This window comes from Scyliorhinus torazame, chromosome 9 (assembly GCF_047496885.1).
Source record: "Scyliorhinus torazame isolate Kashiwa2021f chromosome 9, sScyTor2.1, whole genome shotgun sequence".
Taxonomy (NCBI): Eukaryota; Metazoa; Chordata; class Chondrichthyes; order Carcharhiniformes; family Scyliorhinidae; genus Scyliorhinus; species Scyliorhinus torazame.
In genome coordinates this window covers 159,750,622-159,767,449 of record NC_092715.1, presented here as the reverse complement: position 1 = coordinate 159,767,449, position 16,828 = coordinate 159,750,622, and positions in this window count along the sequence as shown.

The following is a 16,828-nucleotide window of genomic DNA, read 5'->3' as shown; positions in this document are numbered from 1 at the left end:
AATAACACTCTGATATACACTCAGATTCCTCTTCCGTGTATGCTTTCTGATACATCTGGTTTATTTCTACATATTTCTGTTGTAACTCCGCCAATTTTCCTGAACTAAAAATATCCGCCTCATCCTCCACCTGTTCTTGTTCTTTTTCAACCATCGTTTCAACCAAAAATCGTTTCTGATAATTGCACTTCAACTTCATCTTCACTCTTTGATTTCTCCTCTTGTCTTAACCTGTGACTTTGCGACCTTGTTACTACACAAGCCGGAAAAATCCCAGGATATTCGTCCTTCAACACTTCAGTTGTCTGATTTTCCACTGGCTTATCAACCACAGTAGGCATCACTCCCACCTGCGATCCAGCTATATCATTACCCAAGATAAACTGCATTCCTGGATAAGATACTTTCTCTTACTCCTACTACCACTTCACCACTCTTCACTGGTCTTTCCAACCTTACATTACAAAATGGAACACTTCTCCTCTCACCCCGAATTCCACATGTTACCACCTTTTCTGGCAACAATCTTCCCAAACTACATAACTCCTCATCTCTTACCATTAAAGATTGACTAGCTCCCATATCTCTTAAAATTGTGACTTCTTTACCTGCTCCTCCTGATACACATGAGTAAGCTTTACCCACACAAGTAAATTCTTTAAAGAGATCTGGCACCTTCTTATTAATCACCTCTTGATTAGGCGGTACAATCTTTTGCACCTCCTTCGCATCACTTAGGCTTTCCTTTCCCACTTTAACAAACCCCACTGTCTTATCCTGTTTTACCACATCAGCTTCCCAGTGCTTTTCTTCAACCACCAACACTGTGACTTTACATGGCCTAGTTTATTACAGTGAAAACATCTGAAACTTTTCATTTTTTTTCCACCATCCTGGGTTTCTTTTTTAGACTGAGGTACACTCTCCTTATTATCGCCCATCAGATCACCTTTACTTTTACCACTTGAGTATTTCTCATGTCCCCAGTTTCTATCCCTCACCGGCTGAAACTGATGTCGGAAACCAAGCTTTGATTTATGAACTAATTCATAATCATCTGCCATTTCTGCTGCTAATCTCGCAATTTTAACCCTCTGTCCTTCCACATGAGTTCTCACTACATCAGGAATTGAATTTTTAAACTCCTCCAAAAGTATAATTTCTCTGAGAGCTTCATACGTTTGGTCTATTTTCAAAGCCCTTATCCACCTCTCAAAATTACTTTGTTTGAGCCTTTCAAACTCCATGTCTGTTTGTCCAAATTCTTTTCTTAAATTTATAAACCTTTGTCTGTAGGCTTCAGGCACCAGTTCATATGCACCTAAGATGGATTTTTTCACCTCCTCATATGCCCCAGATACCTCCTCCGGTAGTGATGCAAACACTTCACTCGCCCTACCTATCAGCTTTGTTTGAATCAGTAATACCCACAGGTCCTGTGGCCATTTCATTTGTTTAGCCATCTTCTCAAATTAAATGAAAAAGGCTTCCATCTCCTTCTCATCAAACATTGGCACTGCTTGGACATATTTAAATACATCCCCACCAATCCTTCGACTATGACGCTCTTTCTCACTATCCTCATCACTATCATCCAACTGTACATTTCCATTTACGTCTGCCAATTTTAACTGACTGTAATGTTTTATGGCCATTTTCTGAAGTTCAAACTCTCTCTCTTTATCTTTTTCCCTGATCTGTATCTCCCTCTCTCTTTCTTTTTGTTCTGCTAGGGTGATTCTTTCTTTTCTCCTTTCTTCTCTCTCTCTTTCTTTTTCCTCTCTATCTCTTTCGTATTCAAGCTGCTTTAATTCTTTCTCATGTTCCATTTGTTTAAGTTGTAACTGAATTTTTGCGATCTGCAATGAGTCAAACTGTATCTCAGGCAACTTTAAATGCTTAGCCACCGCCATAATTACCTCATATTTTCACATTTTGTCAGGTAATGTTAACTGCAATGTTTTTGCCAAATCAAAAGTCTGCTTTTAGTATCTGTCCGTAAGGTACTACGTGTGACCGTCTCCACCCCCAAAAACTTCATAGCCTCTAAAAGAGCCATTGTCCACAACACACTCCCCACTTAAACTAGAATACCGCTGTGGTAAACACCACTGGTAACACACTACGCGTATTACGGTACTGCCCGTGTATTACAGGTACCACAGTAATCCCAGCCTGCTGGCTCCTCCCAGCAGGCGCCGTATAAAAGTGTGTGCTCCCCTGCGCTGCTCCCATTCTGGTTCCAGCTGCAGGAGGCTCAACATCTTGTGCAATAAAGCCTCGATTGTTTCACCAATCTCATCTCGTGGTCATTGATGGTACATCAATTTATTGCACCAGATTTTACGAGATGAACGTCTTAATCAAGCCTGATTGCCTGGAGCTGAACCCTCACGCAGCCGAAGCCACTGCCACCTTCGAGCACCGGCTAGCCTGCTTCTCAGGCTGCCTCGGAGCAGCCACTGAAGAACTCTCAGACGCGCAAAAGCTCCAGATCCTCTACTCACGGGTGAGCCCACAAGTTTTTCCCTCATCCAGGACGCGCCCACCTACTCAGAAGCAATGGCGCTACGAAAGGGACAGTACATCAAGGCGGTGAATCAAGTGTACGCCAGGCAACTCCTGGCCACGAGACGGCAACTCCCGGGGGAGACTCAGGACAATTTTTTGTGGACTCTACGGATATTCGGTAGGAACTGTAACTGCCAGGCAGTTTCGGCAGTCCAACACACCGAACTATTAATCAGAGGCATTAAGTCTACTTACGTTCGCCAGCAGCTATTGGAAGGGGGTACGCTCGACCTTGCAGAGATTGTGCAGCTTGCTAACTCCCTAGAAGTGGCCTCCCGTAATCTGGAGGCTTACACCTCCGACCACGCGGCACCGTCGTGGCCATCGTGGGCCCCACCAGCGGCCGACTCGAGTACACCGCAAGCCTGCGCCGCGCGGCAGCCATCAACTCCGGAGGGCCCAAATGTTACTTTTGTGGCTAGAGCAAACATCCCAGGCAGCGCTGCCCGGCGCGTAGTGCGACCTGCAACGGGTGTGGAACGAAGGGCCCCTTTGTTTCCATTTTCCAGGCCTGGTCTGTCGCCGCTGTTTCCAGGCCCAGAATCCCTACACCCTCCACGTGTGATCCAGGGGCACCGCCATCTTCTCCACCACAAGCCACGTGCGGCCCGTGGGCAGCGACATCTTTGATGTCGCCCGCCATGTGCGTCCGTGGGCGCCGCCACCTTGGACAGCGCCTCAGGACCCCTGCTCGCTTGGCCGTTCGCGGCCCGCCGATACCTCTGCCACAGCTGATCAGGCCGGGACCTCCCAACATCTTCCACAGCTCGCTTCCATCACCCTGGATCAGTCTCGGCCCCGCAACCTCGCGACCGCTACGACGACGGTAAAGCTCAACGGGCACGAGACGACCTGCCTCTTTGACTCCGGGAGCACAGAGAGTTTCATCCACCCTGCTACGGTAAGGCACTGCTCCCTCCCTGAACTCACCGTCACCCAGAAAATCTCCCTGGCCTCCGGATCCCATTCCATGCAAATCCGGGGGTGCTGTGTCGTGACCCTCACCGTTCAGGGTGTAGAGTACAGCAATTTCAGGCTCTACGTCCTCCCCCATCTCTGCGCGGCCCTGTTACTAGGTCTCGATTTTCAACTTCACCCCCAAAGCCTTACTCTGAAATTCGGCGGACCCCTGCCCCCCCCTCACCGTTTGTGGCCTCATGACCCTTAGGGTTGAGCCGCCTTCACTGGATGCAAACCTCACCCCGGACTGCAAGCCCGTCGCCTCGAGGAGCAGACGGTCCAGTGCGCAGGACAGGACCTTCATCAAGTCGGAAGTCCAACGGCTTCTGCGGGAGGGGATCATTGAGGCCAGTAAGAGCCCCTGGAGAGCTCAAGTGGTGGTAGTCAAGACTGGGGAGAAACACAGGATGGTCATCAACTACAGTCAGACCACCAATCGGTACACACAGCTCGATGCGTACCCCCTCCCACGCATATCTGACATGGTCAATCAGATTGCGCGGTATCGAGTCTTCTCCACAGTTGACTTGAAGTCCGCCTACCCCCAGCTCCCCATCCGCCCAGAGGACCGCCAATACATTGCATTCGAAGCAGATGGCCGCCTCTATCACTTCCTTAGAGTTCCCTTCGGCGTCACCAATGGGGTCTCGGTCTTCCAGAGAGAGATGGACCGAATGATTGACCAGTACGGGCTGCGGGCCACGTTCCCGTACTTAGATAATGTCACCATCTGCGGCCACGATCAGCAGGACCACGACGCAAACCTCCAAAAATTCCTCCATACCTCCAAACTCCTTAACCTCACCTACAATAAGGAGAAATGCGTTTTCTGCACCAACCGCTTAGCCATCCTTGGCTACGTTGTGGAAAATGGAGTCCTAGGGCCCGACACCGACCGCATGCGCCCCCTCCTGGCACTCCCCCTCCCCCACTGCCCCAAGGCCCTGAAGCAATGCCTGGGGATTTTCTCATATTACGTCCAGTGGCTCCCTAATTATGCGGACAGGGCCCGCCCACTCATCAAGTCCACAGTTTTTCCCCTGAGGGCTGAGGCCCGCCGGGCCTTCAACCACATCAAGGCGAACATTGCCAAGGTCACGATGCACGCAGTCGACGGGTCTCTCCCCTTTCAGGTGGAGAACGATGCATCGGACGTGGCTCTGGCCACCACCCTCAACCAGGCGGGCAGGCCCGTGGCTTTCTTTTCCCACACCCTTCATGCCTCCTAAGTTCGGCACTCCTCTGTCGAAAAGGAGGCCCAAGCCATTGTGGAAGCTGTGCAACATTGGCGGCATTACCTGGCCAGCAAGAAATACATTCTCCTCACTGACCAACAGTCGGTTGCCTTCATGTTTAGCAATACACAGCAGGACATGGTCAAGAATGACAAGATCTTGAGGTGGAGGATCGTGTTCCCAACCTACAACGATGAGATCTTGTATCGCCCGGGGAAGCTCAATGAGCCCCTGATGCCCTATCCCGCGGTACATGTGCCAGCGCACAAGTGGACCAACTCCGGGCTCTCCATAATGACCTCTGCCGCCCGGGGTCACCCGGTTCTTCATAGAGGTTTTTTATCAAGGTTCGCAACCTGCCCTACTCCATCGAGGAGGTCAGGACCGTGGCCAGGGACTGCCCAGTCTGCGCGGAGTGCAAACCGCATTTCTACCGGCCAGATAGAATGCACCTGGTGAAGGCCTCCCACCCCTTTGAGCGCCTCAGCATGGACTTCAAAGGGCCCCTCCCCTCCACCGACCACAACGTGTACTTTCTCAATGTTATTGATGAGTACTCCCGTTTCCCATTCACCATTCCATGTCCCGACATGACTTCTGCCACAGTCATCAAGGCCCTGCACAGAATCTTTACCCTGTTCGGTTTCCCCACCTCCATCCACAGCGATCGGGGATCCTCCTTCATGAGTGATGAGCTGCATCAGTTCCTGCTCAGCAAGGGCATCGCCTCGAGCAGGATGACCAGCTACAACCCCCGGGGAAACGGGCAGGTGGAGTGAGAGAACGGGACGGTCTGGAAGGCTGTCCTGCTGGCCCTTCGGTCTAGGAATCTCCTGGTCTCCCGCTGGCAGGAGGTCCTCCCCGACACGCTCCACTCCATCCGGCCGCTCCTGTGCACCACTACTAATGGGACCCCTCAGGAAAGTGCGTTTGCTTTTCCTAGGAAGCCCACCTCTGGGGTCTCGCTCCCAACATGGCTGACTGTTCCTGGGCCCGTCCTCCTCCGGAAGCATGTGGGGAGCCATAAATCGGATCCCTCGGTTGAGAAAGTCCACCTCCTCCATGCGAACCCACAGTATGCCTACGTGGCACACCCCGACGGGCGACAGGACACAGTCTCCCTCTGGGACCTGGCACCCGCTGGGTCCCCACCCACAACCCCTGGCCTGGTACCACTTCTCCCCCCTCCGGTTGCCTCCCTCACTCCTGCGTCGCCCACCCTCCCGCCAGCGAACCTCACCACAGCCCCCACCCCAGCAGTATCAGTCCCCTCACTGGATTCACTACGGGGTGACGATGGAGAGGACAACATGCTCCCGGAGTCGCAGGTGACCACATCGGCGCCCACACCACCACCAGGACTGAGGCGATCGCAGCGGAGGGTCAAAGCCCCAGACAGATTAAATCTGTAATGTTGTTCTTCACCCCCGTCGGACACTTTTTTCAACAGGGGGTGAATGTGGTAAACACCACTGGTAACACAATACGCGTATTACGGTACTGCCACTGCATTACAGGTACCACAATAATCCCAGCCTGCTGGTTCCTCCCAGCAGGCACCATATAAAAGTGTATGCTCTCCTGCACTGCTCCCGTTCTGCTTCCAGCTGCAGGAGGCTCAACATCTTGTGCAATAAAGCCTCAATTGTTTCACCAATGTCATCTCGTGGTCATTGATGGTACATCAACCACACCTGATAAGCAACCACAATATGCTCACCCCTCACTGTCTTTAAGTTCACTAAGCCAATCCAATAGTTGACTTTTATCCCCCTCGAGCCCCCAATTTGTTTTGGGCCAGACTTTAGAGAACCCCAAAGTGTATCATGGAGTTCACCTGACCCACAACTTTTACTAGATTGTGGTATGGGGAGCACACGGCCCACTCTACAGGTGTGGTACAGCAGAAATGGAAAAGTATTTTTTAAAGCAAAACAATGTTTATTCTATGAACTCAAGTTAACCTTTTTAAAACATACAGTGAACATCTTAGCAACCATTAATTCAAGTACAACCCCAAAGAATACAACACTAAGTAATCCTTTAAGCTTTCCTTTTAACATCCATATGACTTAAAACACCTTTAACCAGAAGCACATTAGGTTTACATTCACTACTGAGAACATTTATAATTCTGAATTCACCAAATGATCAAGAGATAGTATTTTCATGGCAGAGAGATCAATAGTGCACCTGCTCTGTCTGGCTTCAGCTCCAACACTGAAAACGAAACTAAAACACACCCTGCAGCAAACAGCCTAAAACGAAAGTAAAAAGCTGACAGACAGCCCTGCTACACCCACACTCTGACATCACTGATAAATACCCATTTCTTAAAGGTACATTTCTTAAACAACCATTTCTTAAAGGTACTCTCACATGACAGCACCAGATTTCTGCTTCAGCAAGCCACCGGGATTCTCCATTTCGCAAGCTGGTCAATGGGGTTTCCCATTGTGGGGCAGCCCCACGCCGTCGGGTAACCCCCAGGGCTGCCGACAAAATGGAGAATCCCGACAGCAGAGAATTCAGCCTATTTTGGACAAATGTAAGCCAATGAAACTAGTGAATAGTAGTTATAAAAAAAAGTTATTTTCAGTTATTTAAAATTGGTGTAATCACAGAAGAAGGACTGGACACTGATTAAAAAGGCTTCTTTTTCATGATAAACTCATTTTCAGCTGTATTAATAAAACTGCACCAGGTTACCACTCTCGAACATATCAAAGTATTTTTCAATGCAAAGTTTTCTACAAAAAAATTAATTGTATTCTGAAATGGTGCTCAGTTGTGCTCGTTCATGGGAAGACTTCTCTGTGCTAATGAGTTTATGTATATATGAGTTTAAGTGGAAACCTGAGCAAAGAAAACATTTTGCAAAACCAATTATTTTCAGCACTATTTGTAGCTAAATTTCCAATTGTACCCAAAGAGAATACTATTGGTCCATATTCTAAATGGTAAACAAAGGCTTTATCAGTGGTAGAACCTGATTCAGAAGAAGAATACATTAGCAAAAGCTTATCATGCATCAAGCACCAGTAGCCTGACCTCTCTCCTATTCTTTCTTGTCTCTCTCTACCATTATGTAGTCATCACTTCCCAAATTTGTCTTCTACTTTTCTACTGACACTCCAGATATGTCATCCTACAGATACTCTCTCCTCACTGTGATAATAAACCAATGCTCCTCATTTGTACATACAGGACTACATATAACAGACACACCCAAGCCAAAAACTTCGGGCCAAACCCAAGATCTTAAATAAATACCTCCACTCGACCCGATCAAAAGCCTTCTCTGAACCATAGAAACAATGACCTCGGACATCCGCCCTACTGATGGAGTCATATCCACATTCAACAGCCTCCTGATATTACTGGAGAGCTGCCTGCCCTTTACAAAACCCATTTGATCCTCACAGAGCACCTCTGGCCCACATCTCTCCATCCTCCCTGCCACCATCTCAGCCAGCACTTTCATGTCTGTGTTCAACAATAAAATTGGCCTGTATGACCCACACTCCAATGGATCCTCCTCCTTTTTCGGGATTAGTGTCATCAACGCCCGTGTCAGTGTCTCTGGCAGCTCCCCCTTCTCCAATGCCTCACTAAACTTCCCCAACAAATGCGGTGCCAACTCTGTCCTGAACGCCTCTGGAAAGCCATCTGGCCCTGGATCTTTCTCCAACTTCATCCACCTAATGCTGTCAACCATCTCCCTCACCCGCAGTGGCTCCTCCAATGCCTGCCTCCTCTCTTCCTCCAACCTTGGAAACTCCAATCCATCCAGGAACCAACCCATATTCCCTTCCTCTCCACCCAGCTCCACCCCGTACAACTTCTCGTAGTACCCCCTAAATACCTCATTTAACCTCCCCAGCTCTGACACTACCTCCCCCTTATCTGTTCTCACCTTTAAGATTTCCCTGGACTCAGCCTGCATCCGCAGCTGATAGGACAGCATTCGACTCGCCTTGTCCTCATATTCATATTGCACCCCCTCTCCCTCTGTATTTGCCCCACCGTCCTTCCCGTCGTCAACCTATCAAACTGCTCTGCACGCTCTTTCTCTCCACAAACAACTCTTTCGTGAAGCCCCCACGTATCTCCTGTCCATTATCGCATCCAACAGCTGTCCATGCTCCTCCCTCCTCCTCCTGTCCCTGTGTACCTTGAATGGGATAATGTCACATTGGACACCACGTTCAACGCCTCGCAGAACGTGGCCGCCGATACGTCTCCGTTCTAATTAATCTCCACATACTCCCCGATCGCCGACCTCACCTTTCACAAAACCCCTAATCCGCCAACAGACCCGAATCTAGCCTCCATCCCGGCCTCTGCACCTGCCCCGCACAAAGCCTCACCTCCAGCTAATGCGTAGCATGATTGGATGTCAAAATCTTCTCATACTCCACCTCCGTCGCCCCAACAACACCGCCCAGCTCACCACAAAGAAATCAATTCTCGAGTACACCTTATACACTTGTGAGAAGAAGGATTAACCCCTCCTCCCCCAGGTTCTTAAACCTTCACGGATCAACCATTCCCATACGCTCCATAAACCTTCCCAACTCCTTCGCCATCCTCACACTTCCCATTGACTTGGGGACCGACCTGTCCAGCTTCGGTTCTACCTGCAGTTACAATCTCCACCCACAATGAATTGGTGCGTATCTAGCTACGGGATCGCTCCCAGCAAACTCCTCACTAATCCCACATCATTCCCAAGTCGGCACATATACGTTGACAAGTACCCTCCAGTACCCCACTCGCTATCACATATCTACTTCCTTGGCCCCCACAAACTCCGTTCATTTGTTCAACAAAATGACCACCTCCGTGACTTCGAGTCAAACTCCGCGTGAAATACTTGTCTCACCCATCCCTTCCTCAGCCTAACCTGGTCCTTCACCTGGAGGTATAAAAAGATCACCTCTGCCTTCAAACTTCAGGTGCGCAAAACCCGGGACCTCTTAATCGGCCCGTTTAACCCCCAAATGTTCCACGTTACAATTCTTAACAGAGGCTTACGCCTCCACTCCCCTCTATTGTCCACCATCATCCCTCTCTGGCTCTGCCTCCCCTCAGACCACCCTAAATAGGGCCCCCCTCGCCGTCCATGAACACACTCAGTTTCCAACTCTGCCACGTCCCAATTCCACCTCCCTGCCCCTTCTTCCTTTATTGGCAAAATTTGTCATTGGTGAAGGCCATCATCTGTTCCATCTGGACCTTTCCCACTAACGACGACCCTTCGCCCCCCCCCCCCCCCCCCCCCCCGCCCCCCTCACCATTTTTGCAACTGTTGCTGTGCCATAGGTCCCTCCCAATTTCTTAATGTTTTTTGCTGGGTCTGGTCACCAGTAGACATGCCAATCTTGGGGAGAACCTCTCCCTCTACATCTTCTGCCCCAGTTTGCTGTCAGAGCTACCTCACTAGTGGGGAGAAAGTGGCCAAACCGACGCCTTCAAGCCGGTGCTTCCTGTGTGCAATACATACCTCACTCCATAGCCGCCACCGGAGGTTTAGGGCCTGTTCCTGTGCTGTATTGTTCTTTGTTCTTTGTTCATAAATGGGTCTTCTTCCAAGTGGCAGGCAGTGACTAGTGGAGTACCGCAGGGCTCAGTGCTTGGGCCCCAGCTGTTCATGATATATATAAAATTGGGGGAACCAAATATAATGGGCGGGATTCTCCGTTAGCCGCCGGCGAAATCGGGAAATGCGATTGGCGGAGAATAGCTTCCGACCCAAAATCGTGGCAGGTGCCAAATTGACGCCAAATGGCGATTCGCCATCACCCCAAAAACGTCGTCAATGCTTTTCACTCCACATGTACAGTAGGCACTGTTTTCATATCATTAGCGGGCCCAACCCGGTATTCTCCAAGGCCTCTGCAATTCTCCGCCTCTGATGGGCAAATTCCTGATGGCACGGTTAACTTGTGCTTTTAAAAATCGTGAAACCGAAGTGGCGGTTGCTGATGTACAGAGAGAGGGTGCAGAAAGTGTCCAACATGACCATAGTGTGCTGACAGTTGTGCCGCTGGCCGGGGGGGCTTCTGCCAGGGCTGGGGGGGGAGTAGTGGGCGGTGGCCAGGAGGTGGGCTGTGCGGTCAAGGTGGACGGGCATGGAACACCATTGCCGCAGGTGGCAAGGCAGCCATGCAGCTGGCATACCGCTGACAGCCCACTTTGAACTTAGTGCCATGGGTCGTATAGGTGTCGCCCCAGGGCACCCCCCTGGGTGCCCTCTGGCCCCAGATGACCCATCAGCTGTATGGGCATGTTCCAGCACAACCAATGCCATCTTTTCCAACTGGGATAAGTGTGTGTGGGGAGTGTAATGTGTAAACGCGGCTGCAGTTTGTCAGCCTTCCGAGGGTCAATCACCGACCGGGCGAATCCCGCACCATTTTTCATTGGAATCGATTGTGTTCCACGTGGCATGGGTGCTAGCCCCTCAATGGTAGTGGAATCGGTCCAGGTGTGGCGCCAGTTTCTCTGTCAAAAAAGTCCACGGATCCTTCGTTGGCGTCAACACAGCCTCAGGAACGGAAAATCCTGCCCATTATTCCCAAGTTTTCTGATGATACAAAACTGGGGCAGAATTGTGAATTGTGAGGAGGATGCAAGGAAGCTTCAAGATGATTTAGACAAGTTCAATGAATGTGCAGATGCAGTACAATGCGGCTAAATGTGAAGTTATACGCTTCGGGTGAAAAACAGAAAGGAAGAGGAATATTTAAAGGGTGATACATGGGAAGGGTGGTTGTACAAAAGGTTCTGGGTGACCTTGTACACCAGCCAATGAAAGTGAAGAGGCAGGTGCCGCAAGCACTTAGGAAGGCAAATGGTGCATGGTCTTCATTGCCAGAAGATTTAAATTCAGAAATAGGGATGTCATATACAGGACCTTGGCGAGACCACAACTTTGCAGTTTTGGTCTCCCTACCTTAGAAAGCCTATGCTTGCCTTAGAGGGAGTGCAACGGAGGTTCACTAAGCTGATACCAGGGTTTGCAGGATTGTCCTATGAGCAGAGATTGGTTCGACTGGGCCTATATTCACTGGAATTTAGAAGGATGAGAGGAGATATGATTGAAACATATGGGGCGGGATTCTCCGACCCCCCCCGCCTGGGGGTGGCGGGAATCGCGCCGTGCCGGTCGACAGGCCCCCCCCCCGGCGATTCTCCAGCCCGCGATGGGCCAAAGTCCCGCTGCTTCTATGCCAGTCCCGCCGGCGTAAATTGAACCAGGTCCCTTACCGGCGGGACCTGGCGGCCTGGGCGGGCTCCGGGGTCCTGGGGGGGGCGCGGGGCGATCTGGCCCCAGGGGGTGCCCCCACGGCGGCCTGGCCCACGATCGGGGCCCACCGATCCGCGGGCGGGCCTGTGCCATGGGGACACTCTTTTCCTACATGCCGCCCATCAGCCTCCGCCATGGCCGATGTGTAGGTGAACCCCCCTTGCGCATGCGCGGGGATGACGTCAGCAGCCGCTGACGCTCCCGCGCGTGCGCGGACCCGCGCCAGCCGGCGTAGTCCCTTCGGCCCTGGCTGCCGTTGCGCCAAAGACCTTCCACGCCAGCGGGCAGGGCGTCAACCACTGCGGGGCGGGCCTAGCCCATAAAGGTGCGGCCTAGCCCCTAAAGGTGCGGGGATTCCGCATCTTTGGGGCGGCCGGACGCCGGAGTGGTTCACGCCACTCCAACCCGCCGGGACCCCAAGCCCCGCCGGGTAGGGGAGAATCCCAATTCTAACAGACAGACTAGATGCAGGGAGGATGTTTTCCCAGGTTGGGGAATCTAGAACTGGGGGACACAGTCTCATGGGTGGGTAGACCATTTAGGACTGAGATGAGGAAATATTTCTTCACTCAAAGGGTAGTGGAGGTCAAGGACGTGATTCTCCGGCCTCGTTGTGCTCTCGCTCAAGCGTAACGAAGTTGGTGAATAGCGGGAGAGGCCAAAAATGAGATCCACGCCAGACAGCAAACAGTTTGCGTTGTAACCTCCCTGCTCCCATCGGCAAAATCGGGATCTAGCGTGGCTAGAAACCAATTATCACCACCTGAGCCCTATTTCCATACAATTAACAAGAGTGACCCCATATCCATCGGTCTCCTGTAATTCAGCACCCTCCCCAGCAAGTGGTCACGCTGGCGCCGATTAGTGCTCCTTTTGAAAAATGGGAATGTGGCGGAAGGGCTTCTGTGGGGAGCTGAGGAGGTGAGTAGCCATCTTTACTCACAGGCAAAAAGCCCAGGGGTGCTGGACTTGCCACCCCAGACCTCGGTGGGGGGCCCTCGGCTATGGGTAGGAGACCCTCCGCAGGAGTGGGCATCTTGGGGGTTGGGGGGGTGCGCTGCGGGGGCAAACGGGAGGAAATCGCAGTACCACCATGCCAATCCCTGAATCGTGTTTACCCGATCCGGGGGCAATCCTGTCCCTGCACGTCTGCCCCAACGACCACCCATAACCCCCATCGACTGCCGAGGCATCTGGCCGTGCAGCGGAAGCTATTGCCAATGGGGAATTGGCAGTCGTGGTTATGTGAGCACTTCACACGTGCCAAGATGGAAAATTATAGGCCAATTAGCCTAACCTCGGTTGTTGGCAAGATTCTAGAATCCATTGTTAAGGATGAGATTTCTAAATTCTTGGAAGTGCAGGGTCGGATTAGGACAAGTCAGCATGGATTGAGTAAGGGGAGGTTGTGCCTGACAAACCTGTTAGAGTTCTTTGAAGAGATAACAAATAGGTTAGACCAAGGAGAGCCAATGGATGTTATCTATCTTGACTTCCAAATGGCCTTTGATAAGGTGCCTCACGGGAGGCTGCTGAGTAAAATAAGGGCCCATGGTATTCGAGGCAAGGTACTAACATGGATTGATGATTGGCTGTCAGGCAGAAGGCAGAGAGTTGGGATAAAAGGTTCTTTTTCGGAATGGCAATCGGTGACGAGTGGTGTCCCGCAGGGTTCAGTGTTGGGGCCACAGCTGTTCTCTTTATATATTAACGATCTAGATGACGGGACTGGGGGCATTCGGGCTAAGTTTGCCGATGATACAAAGATAGGTGGACGGGCAGGTAGTATGGAGGAGGTGGGGAGGCTGCAGAAAGATTTAGACAGTTTAGGAGAGTGGTCCAAGAAATGGCTGATGAAATTCAACGTGGGCAAGTGCGAGGTCTTGCACTTTGGAAAAAAGAATAGAGGCATGGATTATTTTCTAAACAGTGACAAAATTCATAATGCTGAAGTGCAAAGGGACTTGGGAGTCCTAGTCCAGGATTCTCTAAAGGTAAACTTGCAGGTTGAGTCCGTAATTAAGAAAGAAAATGCAATGTTGTCATTTATCTCAAGAGGCTTGGAATATAAAAGCAGGCATGTACTTTTGAAGCTTTATAAAGCATTAGTTAGGCCCCATTTAGAATATTGTGAGCAATTTTGGGCCCCACACCTCAGGAAGGACATACTGGCACTGGAGTGGGTCCAGTGGAGATTCACACGGATGATCCCAGGAATGGTAGGCCTAACATACGATGAACGTCTGAGGATCCTGGGATTATATTCATTGGAGTTTAGGAGGTTGAGGGGAGATCTAATAGAAACTTACAAGATAATGAATGGCTTAGATAGGGTGGACGTAGGGAAGTTGTTTCCATTAGCAGGGGAGACTAGGACCCGGGGGCACAGCCTTAGAATAAAAGGGAGTCACTTTAGAAATGAAAATCAAATCACTTTAGAAATGAAAATCACTTATTGTCACAAGTAGGCTTCAATGAAGTTACTGTGAAAAGCCCCTAGTCGCCACATTCCGGCGCCTGTTGGGGGAGGCTGGTACGGGAATTGAACCGTGCTGCTGGCCTGCCTTGGTCTGCTTTAAAAGCCAGCGATTTAAGCCCAGTGAGCTGAACCAGCTAAAACAGCGATGAGGAGAAATTTCTTCAGCCAGAGAGTGGTGGGTCTGTGGAATTCATTGCCACAGAGGGCGGTGGAGGCCGGGACGTTGAGTGTCTTTAAGACAGAAGTTGATAAATTCTTGATTTCTCGAGGAATTAAGGGCTATGGAGAGAGAGCAGGTAAATGGAGTTGAAATCAGCCATGATTGAATGGTGAAGTGGACTCGATGGGCCGAATGGCCTTACTTCCGCTCCTATGTCTTATGGTCTTAAGTGAATTTCCGTGGGTGGGTGGGGCCATGTAGCATGTGGGAGTCATTGCCTGGAATCCCAATCACACCTTGATGCCTGAACACTGAGGGAGGCAACACCACACACGCATCAGCCAACATCCGAACATCCAGGGGATGGGACACAGCTCCGGGGACATGTCCACGGCCAGGGGGTGGGTGAGCATCATGGGGAGGTGGGGAGGTGGGTGGGGGTGATGCCTGGAGAGATGGGCAAAGGGTCCGAGGATCCGCCCGCATTGCGGAAATAAGTGACAGAGGCATCTGGTGTGGTTGTGCGAAAAGGTGTTTAATGTGTTGTACAAACCCCATACCTGATGGTGCTGCACCCCACCCCACCCCCAACCTCCACCCCACCCCCTACCACTGCCGGCTTACTTGTCGGCGGCACATGCACAGCCGTGCCACCCTGTCCCGTGCGCTGGCTGAAAGATGCAACCTCATCAGAGTGGTGGAACTGGGGAGCTGGTGGCCACAATCCCCAGTCCATGGAATAGGTCCAGCATGGGTCAAGGTGCTCCCTCCTCCCGGTCGGTACCATAGGGCCCTGGGGTTCACCTTGGGATGGAGGGGCAGCTGGTTCGAGCCCCAGCCTCCCCTGCATCATCTGGCTCTGCCAGCCCTGGTGGCTCCCCATGGCCTGTACCATAGCGTCGACATCCTCAGCAATGCTCCTCAGTGATTGGGCCATACTCTGCAGCACCTCAGTCATGCCCACCTGTGACAGGGACAAGCTCCGCAATGCCTCGGCCATGGTCACCTGAGAGCGGGACATAGCCTGCAGAAACTCATCAAGGTCGGCATGATACTGGGGAACATCCTCCAGCGAGTTTGACATTCTGCCGAGACCCTTAGCTATGGCCATCACCGACTGAGCGACCCCTTGGACACCTTCACTCATGGTGCCAACGTCATGCACCCGGCTCTCCACTGTGGTCGCCACCCTTGCAGTGTTGGCCTTGGTGCCACTCATTTCCGGTGCCAACTCCTGCACCCCTAGCCTCTGGGACTCCTCCAAGCGGCTATGGATCTGCTGGAATGATGCTGACATCTCCCTCTGATTGTCCCGGCCACACCCTAACGTCTCCATCAGCTCGGGGTAACCCACTTCCATAGGCTCAGCATCAGGCTGGGACCCATCTGGGTCTTGATATCCAATAACCGCTGTCTGGCCTGGGGATTGCTGCCTCCACCTGATGTGCATCATCAGCAGTGTGTTGCTCACCAGATTGTGCCCCCGAAGCCTGTCCACTAACATGTCCGACCGAGGTGCATGTTTCTGCGCTGGTGGAGGGTGGGGGTGACAGCTGTGGCACAACTACAGTTGCATCCTCGGAGCTCCCCTCCGAGGAGTTCTCCTCGGAGTCAGGAGAGGGGGCCACACGGGATGGGCCGCGCCGTCGGCAAGAGGACCTGCAGTGGAATGAACACCTGGTCAGTGGGAGGGATGGGCCAGTCAGTAAGGTAATTACTACTCATGTTTGAATGGTCCCCAGGATGGAACCTGGTGGTTCCTCACCTCTGTGGCATCCACAACCTTCCGCGTGGCTGACCGATCTATCCACGGCCACCCCAGTCACCTCCAGGGCACACTCCTCGAATGAGGTGAGGATTCCTAAGCCCGGCATCCCTCCGCCAGTCTGGGCCCCCTCTCGACAATTATGGGGGAGCTTTTTCCGAAGAGATACAGAGAGGGCGTCGTTAGCCACACGCATGGTTCACAGTGGTGGGAGAGGAGGGTGAAGGAGGGGTTAGGGAGTTAAAGGGGAAGGGGGGGAAGGGTTGGGGGTCGCATGGGGAGTTGGGGGCTGGATGGTCCCATGGGGGGGATGGGGGGGGCGGGGGGGTAGGGGAATGTTTGTGTC